Here is a 14,908-nt window from a genome sequence, read left to right as displayed (position 1 = left end):
AGAAGCCTAAAAGATCACTTTATTTAGTTGTCCCAAAATCAGAAGTGAGATTAGAACTAATATAGTCAATCTGTTGCCAGTATTTAATATTCTCAATGCAACAAGGTACTAACACTAATGCTCAAAGAAGTGAAGAAATCTTGTTAAGTTCAGTAAGTCATGCTACAAGTAGTTTTTTTTTTTAAATAGTTACTATTACCTCAAGGTGTCCTTGTCAAGAAATGATAAAAACAAGTTTTAAGAGAACTATCAAGTCTAGACCAGAGAGCAATTTGAGAATTTCCATTATAGACCTCCTCCCCATTAGAAGCAGGCAACTTATCTGTTCTATTTTTTATTTCTATTTGTTCTTTTAGTTAAGATGTGAGCTGTTATAATATATTAGTAGCGTGGAGACAATTATCAACCTATGGAAAAATGCTATTGGACTCTTATTTCACCCCATATACTAAAATTGATAAAAATAGATTCAAGTCTTTTTTTCTGTGGTACTGGAGGTGGAACCCAGCAGTCTTCTACATCCAGGCTATACCCCAGCCCAGTTTTATTTCTTATTTGGAAACAGGGTCTCACTAGGTTTATAAGAGTCTCACTACTTGCTGAAGCTGTCCTCAAAACTGCAATCCTCCAGTTTCAGCCTCCCAGGTACTGGGATTACAAGTGTGTACTACCATGCCTGGCTAGATTCACGTCTTAAATATAAGAACTGAAACTATATTTGGTGATGATACCAAATCCACAGGAATTGAAAGCAAAATAGACAGACAAATGGGTTTCCATCAAACTAGAAAGCTTCTGGATAGAAAAAAAAAAACAATTAACAGATTAAAGAAATCAATTATATATCTGATAATGAGATAATATGAAAACATGAGAAATCCAAATTTTTCATTAATGAGAAAAATAATCCTAATTTTAAAAGTGGACAAAGGAACTGAAAAGACATTTCTCAAAAGAAAACATATAAACTGTCAACAATACATGAAAAATGTTCGACGTCATCAATCATCAGGGAAATGCAAATTAAAATCATAATGAAATATCACCTCACATCTGTTCTAAGGACTATTCTAAAATAGTTGAAAGATAACAAGTGTTTACAAAGGTAATAAAAAGAGGAACCTTATTCATTATTGATAGGGATATAATTTAGTATAAGAATAATGGAAAACAATATGAAGGCTACTCAAAAATAAAATTAGCAATCTCTCTTTTAGATATATATTCAAGGGAATTTAAATCAGTATGTTGAAGAGATGACTGTACTCACTCCTGTGTTCATTGCAGTATTATTCACAGATAAGGAAACAAGTGCTCATGAAAGAATGACAGAGAAAAAGAAAGGTACTAGGTCAAGTAGAGGAAGGACATATAGGTCAAATCATGCTTTATTTATTTTTTAAATATATTTTTATTGGTGCATTGTAGTCAAACATCTCAGTGGAATACAAGACTTGTGAGGATATACAAGCACACATCACCCAATTAGCCTTTATCTGATCCCCATCCCATTCCCTCCTACTTCCGCATTCCCATGCTTGATTTAGCAATTGACTTTGATATATTTGTTTAAGTACATCACATCATGTGTTTTAAAGAGTTTCCCGGAGCTGGGCATGGGAGGCAGAGACAGGAGGATTGTGCAGGTTCAAAGCCAGCCACGCTGGCTTAACAGACCCTCTTTCCAAATTTTAAAAAAGTACAAAAATAGGTCTGGGAGTGTAGCCCGGAGGTAGAAGGGTTTTCAGGAACCCTAGTACCACCAAAAAAAAAAAAAAAAAGTGTTTCCCTCTTTCCTCCTCCCATCCTCTCAGGTAAGTTACCTTAATTACTCCTCTGTAGGGCCCCTTCTTTAACTAGAGTTCCTCTTATTACCCATTTCTCCCTAGTTTCCCCATATTAGGGAAAACATCTGATTTTTTATTTTTTTTTAATGACATTTCCCTGCAGATACAAAGCACTGCAGACATTGATCCTGACCTCGCTGGCCCCAGTACTGACCTTGCTGCCCAGCAGACTTCCATCTCGCCCTTGGAGGCCTCAGCACTGGCCTCGCTGTGCGGAGGGCTCCAGTCTCTGTCACTGTGGGCAGGTCGTCTACAGATGTTCCCTTTTTTCTTTCTTTCTTTCTTTTTTTTTTTTGTTAAGTAGGAGAAAACAGAATATGACTTTTGGCAAAAGCTGGGAGCAGTGGCAATGAATTTTGTCTCCCTTCCGAAGGCAGAAGTCCACAGCTTCACTACGGAGAGTGGACTCCGCTGCTCCAAGTGCACCCTGGCCTCCAGTGCTGTGAAGAGGACCACAGCAGCCATGAGGGCCAAATGTCTTCTGGAACACACAGCGTGGCGGCCCAAGCCTGCTATAAAGGCCTCCCTTTGATACGCCTGAAACGCTTTTTCCACTTAGCACTTTGTCCAGAATTCCCAAGTATGTGGGACAGGAGCAGTCCACTTTCGGGGAGGTTTCCTCAAGAGTTCAAGGTATATTGGACTGGATCTGTCTGCCCCTCCCAAACACTGGTTGCCGCCATCTTGGTTCTCTCCCGAACACCTTTTCTACATATTATATTGTCCAGAATTCCCGAGCATGTGCGGCAGTAGCAGTCTACCTCTGAGGAGATTTCTTCAAAAGTTTAAGGTGGATTTGATTGGTTCTCTGCCTCTTCCAAATACTGGCCACTGCTGCTGCCACCACCACCACCTCCACCATCCTGGTTCTCCCCTGAGCACCTTCCTTACGTAGTATATAGTCCAGAATTCCTAAACATGTGTGGTAGGAGCAGTCCACCTTCGGGGAGATTTCTTCAAAAGTTCAAGGTGGATTGGATAAGATCTGTCTGCCTCTGCTGAATACTGGCTGCCACCACTGCTACCTCCACTGCCATATTGAGCCCTCTTCAATATTTTTAAATAAAAGAAAAAGTACGTGTCTTTTGCAGAGGTTGTGATCTCCCCTCCAAGTGTGGAGGTCCACAGCCTCACTGTGTAGAGCAGGATCTGCTGTTCCAAGTGCACCATGGCCCCCAGCGTGGCGTAGAGGAGCATGGCAGCCAGGAGCACTGAGTCCCCCCTGGATGCGTGGCTGGACATCCTGCCCGGCACTTCTGTGCTCCCTCCAACATGAGCGGAACATTTTTCTTACAGAGTATGTTGTTAATAATTCCTGAGCATGCACAGTTGAAGTGGTCTACTCTCTAATCTCTTCCAAAAATCTCTTTTCTTGTGTGGCAGGCACCTCGCTGTCATCTTGCCTTTAATTCTGCCCTTATCCATTCTCTCTCTTATATTCTAGATAGAAAGTCATGACTGGAAATGTCTCCATATGTTGTCCCAATCAGATATTAAACCAAAATCTGTTGTGCAAGGCTTCTCAGAGGAATGCATGTCCTATTTGGCGGCCACGGTCGCAGCCACCACCATCTTGTCCTCATCCCTCCAAACCATGCTTTAAAGAGCAGGAAATTCTGTTATTTATGATGGCATATAAAAATCTAGAGGACATTATGCTAAGTAAAATAAGCCAGGAATAGAAAGACTGATACTGCACATTGTCACTTATCTACAGATTCTAAAAGAGTTAAACCCATAAAATATGGAGTACAATGGTGGTTATGAGTGTCTGTCAGTTCAAGGGAGACTAGAAGAAAGGGAGATATTAATCAATGGTACACGCTTTTATGTAGAAGGAATAAGTTCCAGTCTTCTATTGCATAGCCTGGTGACTATTTTTAATAACAAATATTTCAACTCGCTTTCATAATCACTTTTAAATGTTCTCATCACAAAGAGGATATGTTTGAGAAGTAACTGGTAAGCTAATTAGCCTGATTTAAGCATTTTATAATATGTCCATATTTCATAACATCATATTTGTCCCTAAAGTATGCAATGTTTTATCAATTAAATTATAGAAACAAATATCAAAAAAGAAAATTTATAAATAAAAGGAGAGAGGACAATTGTCAGAGTGATTTTCAGATGAGAAAATTAAGTCTCAAAGCATTGAGAAACTTACCACACGTTCCACTGCTATTAACTGGGAAATCTGGGATAAATCTCACTGGTGCCATGGATCTGTGGGACATGATTTACATTGTGCAAGATCTCCGTATCCTGTAGACCAACATTTTTTGCACCAGGACACCTGCCCACCACATCAGCAGGTGGAGACCAGGTCTTTGGCTGTCCTCTGCTAGACGCATATGAGCGCCTCCAGCCAGAAATTACTTCTCAGTAGCCCGGAAACTGAAACCAATACAGGCTTTCATTCACCATGGTTCAAGATAGCCCCCATCTAAGAAAAGCTAAGAATTAGTAGGTCCAACCCATCTGGACACAGCTGATTTTTGAGTGTCTAAACTCATTCTAGTGGTTGTATTTATGGTAACTAGCTTTCCCATCTTCATAACATTGGCCCTAATCTAAGTTATAGAGTATTCACTTCTTTTGAATACAAACATTGTATTATGTACCAGTTTTTGGTTCACTCTTTCTCATGTTGCTGACTTCTTTATTAAAAATGCTACCAAAAACTCCAATTATCTGGATTTTAACTCATTTATTCTACCATATTAATTTTTTCTCCTTTGTTGTAACTGTAATCCTTCTTAATCTTGAGATTATTACTTATCACTCAGGTGGACATTGCTCATTGTCTTGTAACCCATGTATCTTAAGATTCAGAAAATAATTAATATATAGTGAGCACATACTAAGATGCCTTTTAGGTACATTATGTCATGCAATTCCACTAGTACTATTATTAGCATTTTTCAGATGAGAAAATGGAAGCCTAGAGTTTAAGTGAATTCATAAAAAACACAATTAGAAAGATATCAAATAAAAAATTTCAAATGGCTAAGTACAATAGCGGCATACAATCAGGATCTTCTTGCCAACATAGCTCTTTCTTTTATATAAAATATGTCTGAATATCCATTATAGGACAGATAAGAGAAGGAATTCTAAAAGCAAAGGAAATCAGACACCAGATGTTTGCGAACAATGCTGTCTGTCTCAGATATGTATAATATTTATGAAAATATGTTTTAATCAGAGCTTATCAAGCAAAATGCACCTAGAATAATGTTAATTATCCCTATCAAAAGCTTCAAATCAATTGGACAATTGACTACACATGTATAGGTATAGTTTCAGACTTTGTTCTGTTTCATTGCTTTATGTGTCTGTCTTTAGAGCAGTTGCATGCTGTTTCAGTTACCACAGTTTCATAATATATTTTGAAATCAAAAAGTGTGATTCTTCCACCTTTATTCTTCTCTGGACTGACATGGCTCTCCATGGTCTCTTGTAATTCCTTATAAATTGTACAACTGTCTTTTTCTGTTTTTGAAAAAAGATGTGTTGGGGTTTTGGCAGATAGTGTTTTGCTTGCAATAAATTAATCTTACATTTAATTAAGACTTGCCTGAACTAACATTTTCCTCCAAGCCTTTGTGAGAAAAATCACTTCAGGTATAATTAAAATATTTGCTTTTCAAAAAATATGTACATTCCATTACTGTTTTAGAAAATAAGTCATTTAGAGAAAGAACATTCTACAAAATGGAAGTTGTTGGCAAAAGTGCTCTCTTTGGTCTAGAAAGAGCCCGCTGCTTTGTCCTGGTCGCACAGATATTCAAAGGGAGGCTGCCTTTGCCTTTTGTGAAAATGTATTTGTCATGAGGAGTATAACTCATTGCCAAAGGATTCCTGCATTTGTCTAAAAGAGTGTTATGCATATGTATGCCTCTGCCATCTTATACTTTATTAATATGTATGACTACAATGCACCAATAAAAAAATTTTAAATGCCCGTTCTTTAGAATTTCTGCATTCAGCTAATTCAAAATAAGCTATCCATGAACTGAGCCATAAATTTCCCGTGTGTGTGTGTGTGTGTGTGTGTGTGTGTGTGTGTGTGGCACTGGAGTGTGGAACCCAGGGGTTTTCTACCTCTGGGATACCATCCCAGCTGCACTTTATAATTTATTTGGAAACTGGGTCTTACTAAGTTGCTGAGAGCCTCACTAAGTAGCTGAGACTGGCTTCAAGCCTGTGCCATCCTCCTGTCTCAGCCTCCCAAGTGCTGGGATTACAAGAGTGTGCCACCACACCTGGCTGAGTCATACATTTCAAAGCTTTGACTTTGCCTCATTGACTAGTATTTAGGTCTATTTAAAATGAGCTGTGTGAAACTAATATATAACCTAGTACACATCAGAAGCTGAAAGGAAAAGAGAACTATCCCATTATAGAACACTTTACAAGAAAGTAAAGAAAATGGAATATAATGCTTGATTTTTCATCTGAGTGCAAACATATAAGTGAATAAATACCTTTCCGTATTATACAGCATATATTTAAAGCTTTTTAAAATAGTTACATTGTTCTTGTTTAAATTAATTATCAATTATTAAAACAATCTTAAGGGAAAGAAGATAATAGCACTTTTGGACTGTATTTGAAACTGCAGTTATTTGTGCATTAATTTTTATTTATCTTATGCATATTTACTCAGTGTATGTTTGATCATTAGTTCTATTGGAAGGCTTTGCAAGATGTATAGGAGATAACCTGAGATTTAGTTTTCTTTCCTAGAAGAAGCTCTTATCCTTTACATATTGACAAGACATTGTTATATTTTAAAAGTGCCTTACTTAATTATTTTACTGTTAATAATACAGTCATTCAACTGCTTAACATTCTAAACACAAATATGCCTACTCTTTTTGGCTTATAGTTTCTGTAGCTGGGGTCTAGGTGGTGTGTATCAGCCAAAAAGTTAAAACTACATCACCTGGAACTCACATCTAGAAATTTTTACTTTTAGGCTTAGAAAATTGGCACAGAGTTCTTGTGGAGGTAGCACCTATAGTAGTTATTTGGATTTCTCTCACAGAATAAGGGCTTTCCCAATGGAAACTCAAACCCCTGAGCCAAGTGTGTTGCTGAAGGAAAACAGGATGATTTTCAGGTGCGGTATTCTATCATTCTGGAATTCTCTCCTCATTCTTCTCAGTGTTGCTTCATGAGTGGATATATTTAACTGCTTCAAATAAATACTAATTTTATTGAAGAAATTATGAAAAATTAATTTGCTCCCCTAAACTTCTTTTTGGAAGATCACAAAAATAAAAGTTGTTTTTCATGTACTTTATTACTGAGGTAGAATCTTAAAAGTATCATGCATTAGGACACTTCTAGATACTTTCACCCAAATGAATACTGTCTCACCCCAAAATCCATTTATCTGTTTAAGTTTTCTAGCAATTTATTTTTGTTTTCTACAGAAATTCATTTATATTTTCTTACTGATGCAGAAATAATGGGACTTTGTTCAATTATTTTTATTTGTATGCCTATCATTCAAAATAATATCCAAACATTGGCGGGAGGGCAACAAGTACTGTATGGATATTTGCCATTATCGACATGATCTACATTATAATGTGAAACTATAGTGCACTAATAAAAATATAAACATTTTTAAAGTACAATATCGAGTACCAATATCTTTTTAAATCTCTTAAAATTGCAGAAGTTTTTCTCCATTTTTTGAAAAAAATTTTCACTGTTCCTCAACATGTCATACTAGCACAAGTTATTTAAGGCTGCCTTTATCATTAGTTGTAATAGATATAAATTTATGGAGTCTTCTTGATAACTAGAGTTTTAGTAAACTTTTGGTTGAATCATTTCAGAACATTGATTTTAATTTAACAAAATTATGATATTTTCCAATTTTGTGATCAGAAAAAAATTTGATTTCTTAATATTTTGTCCTATTCTGTTGACATTATTACTACTAACTTCATTCCACAGTTTGTCTTTCTTTTATCCTTTAATATTTCTCTTCTTTCTTATTTGATCTTTTTTAAATATTTTAAAACAAGTATCTTTTTCTAACAGTTAACTTTGTAAAAATTGGTGTGCATCAATCTATGTAGAAATCTTCGACTTGTAGTAGCTATAATTATCCTTTAAGTGATAACTTAATTAAAACTAGTAAATATTTCTAAATTTTAAGTAGTTGTTTTAACTTTAAATGACCATTTACTATCACTTTATCTACTATTTCTTCCATATTGTAGAGCCCTCACTCTTTCTTCAGGAAATTCAAACACTGTGTGTGATATGGGACTATCTAATGAAGACCAGGTAGGTGAGTATGTCTTAGGCAATCCATGTAGTAAACATTAATAGAACTTTTATAAAATAAAATAAATGCAGATAGCATTTTTTACTCTTTCTTTAAAGGGTCTGTGGACTACTGCTCTGGGACTTGCTTTTAGACAACTTCATGCTTGAAACACAGGGAATGTTAAATTTATGAACTCTGAAAAAAAATTTTTTTTTGTGTTAAGCACTAAATATCCAAGTTGAGTCATTAAACTCTTAAATAGAAGTAACAAACAATAAAATCTGTCATTTATTTGTACAAATATACATATCAGTAATGTAATTTGAATATGAATATAAAAATAAAATTGCCAGGAAATACAAACATCAATAGATTTTAATTAGAACCCATTGGAAAGGAAGTAGAAAGAAGCCAGCAAGTTATTGAACTTATTCATAAAGAGCAAACACTAATTTATTCTAAGTTGTTAGCGTCAATATAATCTACAGCAGTGGACCAATCAATGTTAATTGAATTCTAAAAGGAGCACATGCAGGAAACAGCTTTCACTCTTTTGAACATAGGAAAAGTCAAATATAAAATTAAATATCATTTAATTAAATACGATTTTATTTTTGACAGAAACACTTGACAGTGAATACATTATGTAGGTCCTAAATGCTGCATTCTTTTGTTCCTGACATTTTATTGTGGAAACATCTGAATGTGCAGCAAAGTTGAAAGAACCTTTTAGTGACCATAAAAAAATCCACAACTCAGAAATTACCATTATTTTTATTATTCTTGTCCAATTTTGATTATCTATCTCTCATGAATCCATCTTATTTATACTTGTCTAAAGTACATTGCAAACATCTCAACAACTTTCCCTGAATACTTGAGCACGCATTTATTACATGAAATTTACGTAAAGCCGGTCGTGGTTTGTAATCCCAGCATTTGGGAGCCTGAGACTGGAGGATCGGGGTTCAAGGACAGCCTCAGTTACTTAGTGAGGCCCTCTGCAACTCAGTGAGACCCTGTTTCAAAATAAAGAATAAAAAATAGGGCAGGGGGTGTAGCTCAGAGGTCAAATGCCCCTGGGTTCCATCCCCAGACCCGCAAAAAAAAAACAAATATATAACCCCATTACCATAAGGAACCATATAAGCACTTCTCAAAACATAAAAATAATTTTCACCAAGTGCAAGTGTGGTGACTACTCATATCTGTGCAATCACAGAAGAAATGTCTATGAAGCACATTTTCTTGGGGCATGACGAGAAATCTCCTTAGGGCATGTTAGCTCCTTATAGGACTTTTTATAATGATTGTTGCAGAAATTTGTTTTACAGTACTAATTTAAGATGTGTGTTTTGGGGAGAGAAAGGAGGATTGTGGATCGTGGACAGCTTCAACTACTTAGTGAGGTCCTTTGCAACTCAGTGAGAGCTTGTTTCAAAATAAAGAATAAATAAAAATAGGGCTGGGATGTGGCTTGGAGGTAGAATGTCCCTGGGTTCCATCCCCAGTACCGCAAAACAAACAAAAGATGTATATTGTTGGGAATTTATTACTAACCTTTAATAATTTTAGCTGATTGAAGATCATGATTTTTAATGTATGCAATTAAAGTGTTGGTTGCCATTTGAGCAATCAACAGAAATCATTTCATTTCTACAATTTCAATTGTACTTAATAAGTGCTTTTAAAATATTTAAAAGTTTTTGAATTCCTCTGTCAACATGGGTATGACATTTGTCACTGAATGAGACTTGGTTATCCTATCTACTAGTGCCCAAAAGAAGCTTCAATCCTGGTTATTTTGTAATATGATTACGAACTCTTAGATAAGTTCTAAATTATCTGGAACGAAAGCAGGGATTTGAAAAAGCGAATGGAAGGATATACACTTGCTCTAGGCTGAACACATATTTGAGAGTTTGATTTTGCTGTATGCAGCCAGCATTTACATCCGTCCATGGCAGCATCTCACAGCACAAGTGCACACTCTGAGTGTGAGCCTCAGAGCTTCCAGTTGTACTGAAGGTGAGAAGACTTTAGCCCTTGTACAGACTCTCCTTTCATAGGAAATCTCTCCCTTTGTCTGAATGATGCCTCCTGCTTCTTTAAAGATGACTTTGTATACATTAGTTTGGGAACGAACATCAGCTTTCTGTGGATTAATGTCTACAAAGCAAGTACGTATATCTTCAAGATCTCACTTTCAACCACTGTCTTTATGGTTAATGTGTCTCTGAGAAACAAATTATAGGTTTTGTTGTTTGCTTTTAATTGTTTAGTTCTTTTGTATTTGATGTAAACATCGATATATTTGGCTTTATATATACAACCTTACCTTTGCTTTCAGCTTGATATGCATTATGCTTTTTTCTTTGAATTTTCTTCTTTTGGGTTAAGAAAAGGTATTTTATTTTTCCATTTTTTGTATCTACAGAACATGAATCTATTATTATTTTTCTTATTATTTTTAGTACTGGGGATTGAACTCAGGGGAATTCTAACTCTGAACTGTACCCTATCCCTATTTTATTTAAATTGTTGATTTATTTCATTTTAATATAAAATAAAAAATATACAAAATAAAAATATATAAAATTAAAAGATTAAAAATAGAAAATTAAAACTTAGACACAAAATACAAAAAATTACAAAATACAAAATAATTATGCCTTCTCTGCTAATGCTTGGATATTAGAAAACGCTAAGTCCACTTTTAAGCTAAATTGCATGGGTCCAAATACCAGCTCTTCCCTCTCATTATTTGAGTAATGATGCCTAATCTCTCAGTAACTACATCCTTGAAATGAATCAGAAAAAGCTGGAATAAAATGGCCAAAAAGCAGGTAAAAAGCTTTAACTATGGTATATTTGAGATGTCAGTGGGACCCTTAAGTAAAAATGTGAATTAGAGCCTGGAGGTGAACTGGTATGTGTTATGGTGAAATTCTGACCATCCCCAAAGGCTCACATGTTTCCCAGCCTGCAGTGCTATCGAGAGGTAGTGGAATCTTCAGCATGTGGAGCTTAGTAGAAGTCTGATCACTGGGGATGTGTCCTTGAAGGGAATAGCCTTTCTGGCTGAGGATTTAAGAGGAGTGATAAGTAAAGGAGGAGGAAAACTGCAGGACAGTAGTGGCTGAAGACCAAGAGTAGAATGTGTTACATTCTATTGTGTAAAATGTTAAATATGTTAAGTATGAGTTGTGACTGTGTGAAATGTTAAGTATGATAGCAAGTCAAGCAAAGTGATGAAAACTGTCTATTATGGCTGACACTAAGGTTGTTCTGACCTTGCCTACAAGTTAGAAATAAAAGACTTAATGAAGAGGGTTCAGAGAGAATCAGAAGAGAAAAAAGAGAAGATGCAACAGTTAGACTAAAGCCAGAGGGAAAGGCGAATTCCTTGCCAGTAAGGTGAAAAATGCCACTTTTATCTGATGGTTGGTTTTAAAACAATCTTCAGCTATGATCATGGGTTTAGTCTAGCTGGGTTGAGTAAATTGACTCTGGACTTTCTCTGTTCTAATGCATTGCCAAGTTGTTTTCAGATGGCGCTTGGCTTGGATGTTTATTGGATTAGTAATCTCTATCAGATGATGTGTAAGATTAAGCATCTTTCTTATGCTAAAAAGTGGTTCTTGATCTTAAGAAACATGCCCAACTGGAATTTTGCTGAGCCACAGTTTTGTGATGGTTAGATTGTATTATTTCAGTGCTCACGTTCCTTAGCTATATGACTTCTGAGCTGTCATATCTCATCATGTCTCTCCTGTCCTCATTTTATCATTATAACTGCAGCTGATGCATAAAGGTATTCCAAGATTTGGGGAAACAAGAGCATGAGGATTAACACTCAAGTACCAGAGATATTGTGCGCATCAAAAATCAATATTAACTAGTGAGCATAAAAATCTGGCATATTAGTTTTCTATTTAATATATATAGCATAATAAAATAGCAGAGACTGGGGTGCTTAAACATAAATTTATTTTCTCATAGTCTGAAGGCTGGAAATCTAAGATCAAGATGTTGGTAAAATTAGATTTTTAAAATTTTATTTATATGTGGAACATATTGAAAATGGTATACATTTAAACTATGCTTGGTGCCCTCTCCCCACTTCTGGTTCTCCCCCGCCAACAGTGAGTGTACAAGGTAACCATGTTATATTCATACTTTTACACATATTCAGATGTAACTCCTCCATTAATCAACCTCAGCCTTCTTTCTCTCCTATCCTTCCTTTCTAGCTTTGTGAGATTTTCCCTCCTTTATCTGGACAGAGACGGCCTCTACAACTTAGTGAAGCCCTCTGCAACTTGGTGAGACCCTGTTTTCAAATAAGAAATAAAATTTTGCTGGGGGTTTATCTCAGAGGTAGAATGCCTCTGGGTTCAATCCCCCATACCACAAAAAATACTTAGAACACTTTACACATCAAATGTTTCTAAAGAAAATAATTATGTGCCTTAAGATGAACTTTAGTAATGTATAAGATTCATGACTTATTTCTGGACTTTGTGTTTCTTAATGATTATATATAAATGGGATAGCTGCATACATGACAAAAAATATTCACATCGTAAGCCTAATTCTGTCATCTGTTGAGTGAAATTTGAGTGAGCAATAATATTCAAGCGTGGTGCAAATTTTGATTAGATGGTAGCAGTTTTAATTTTTTTCTCCAGTCATCATAAAAACTAAAAAAACCCCACAAATCTCTAAATGCTACAACTTGCCCAAATGAATTTGATGCATTTTTCAAAAATATTTCCATTTAAAATATAGTTCATATGGCCGGGCGTGGTGGGACACGCTTGTAATCCCCGCTCTTGGGAGGCAGAGACAGGAGGATTGCACTGGTTCAGAGCCAGCCTCACTGGCTTAAGAGACCCTGTTTCCAAATAAAAAATATAAAAAAAATAGGTCTGGGAGTGTAGCCCGGAGGTAGAAGGGCTTCCAGGAACCCCAGTACCAAAAAAATAAAAAATAAAATATAGTTTATGTGAATTTTATAGGTAAAACTTTCATAAGCCATGTACCTCAGCAGCTCATATAGTTATATACCCAACTCACATTTCTGCTTCAATCCCTTTAGCTTGATTTTGAGTTCTCAATGGCATTTTGATGAATCATCATGTAATGATTTGTTTGTAAATCAAATATTTAGAAGTAATGGCTAATAACTAATTCTTGGCATGCAGAAATGAAAGAGTGCCTTCCGTCTATTTGTGTCATATCTACATATAGTCATCATTTAAACTAAAAATATTTTTATTGGTATGTTTGGCAAATAACAAGTTTGAAGCACACATTAAATAAAATTTAAAAAAGAAACAAAAGAATAGATAACCCATTTGGCTTATATCATAATAATGACCTTTAACTTCTGAAAATTGACGCAGAAAGACAACAGTCACATTCAAGTAGACCTGCAAAACGATTTTAATTTTTACTCAAAATATATGAGATGTATCTTTCACTGTTTTCTTACACTTGAAAAACAAAGACAACTGTTCAGAAAGAAAGAGACACAGAAGCTATTATACTTTGTAAGTTCAAATTTTAAAATTAAGGTAAGGCAGGTAAAAACTACAGACACTTTTCCAACCTTCATCATTGTTGAACATATTAATTTACATATGCCTCATTTCATAAAAATATAAATATTTATTAGAAATAATAGTTAAAATTAGTTCTTTAATAACATGATTTCCTGCTTTAAAGGAAGGCTCCCTAATGAAGTCACCTATTTATAAACTGCCCTGCAGTTTTACTTTTTTAATTCCAATTTATTTTGATTTAAAGAATAAATACCACCTACCATAATAAACTAGTCTATCTCCAACAAATGTAAGTGGATAGTATTTTACATTGAAGGCAGTCATCATATTTAGCACTTTACTAAATAACTGAATACTAAATTACTGGAATAACTGAAGAAAGGGCCTTTGTAGATAGACACATTTTTAAGTGTTTTATAAAAAAAAAACTCTTAAAAATAGGGTGGAGGAAAGAATTTCTAAGAATAAAGCTCAGCTATATAAAATAATACTTAATATCAAAATGTATCAAGCCTAAGACAATTTAAAAGAAACTGATGAACTACCTGTAATGAATAAGCTAGTATTGTCTGTCTTAGGAAAGTCATCAAATTTTTAGCTGAACTTTATGCAGAAAAAAAGTAGAGGACTTTGTCATTTTCAAAGGTACAGGGAGAAGACTGCTGCTTTATTCCAAAAAGAAAAATAAAAAGATAGGTTGGAATGTACACTGGTAGCCAGGATATGTATACTAAAGTTAAACTACCCCTCTCTCAATATGGCCATACATTATTAACTTTCAGCTTATTCTGACAGTGCAGCGAAAGACATTACAACCTCATGTAAAAAATAATGCAAAAATCAAACACAACAACAGCAAAAAGACCCTGTGAAAATTAATTTTGTTCGTACCAAAAATAGAATCGGAAACTCTTAAAAAAAAAAAAAAACTGCTTGCATACAGCATCAGTGCAAAGAACATCCACAACAGGCACAGACACACTGTCTCCAACTCAGTGAGTTTCCTCTTAGTGATCACTGACAAACCACAGACCTGTAGTGAATTTGTGCTGTGGCTGGTTCACTAAGATAAGTAGGAACAGCCAGGGCTAGTACTCACTTCTGTTGGCTGAATACTACCCTGGGAAAATATGTAGATGCTTGGCTCCATTTTTAACAAGCAGTTTCTCCTTAATAAGTTCTGGTCCTTAGTGAACTAA

The sequence above is a fragment of the Muscardinus avellanarius genome, assembly GCF_963383645.1.
Source record: "Muscardinus avellanarius genome assembly, chromosome: 6".
Classification (NCBI taxonomy): domain Eukaryota; kingdom Metazoa; phylum Chordata; class Mammalia; order Rodentia; family Gliridae; genus Muscardinus; species Muscardinus avellanarius.
Note: the sequence above shows the minus strand (reverse complement) of the source record.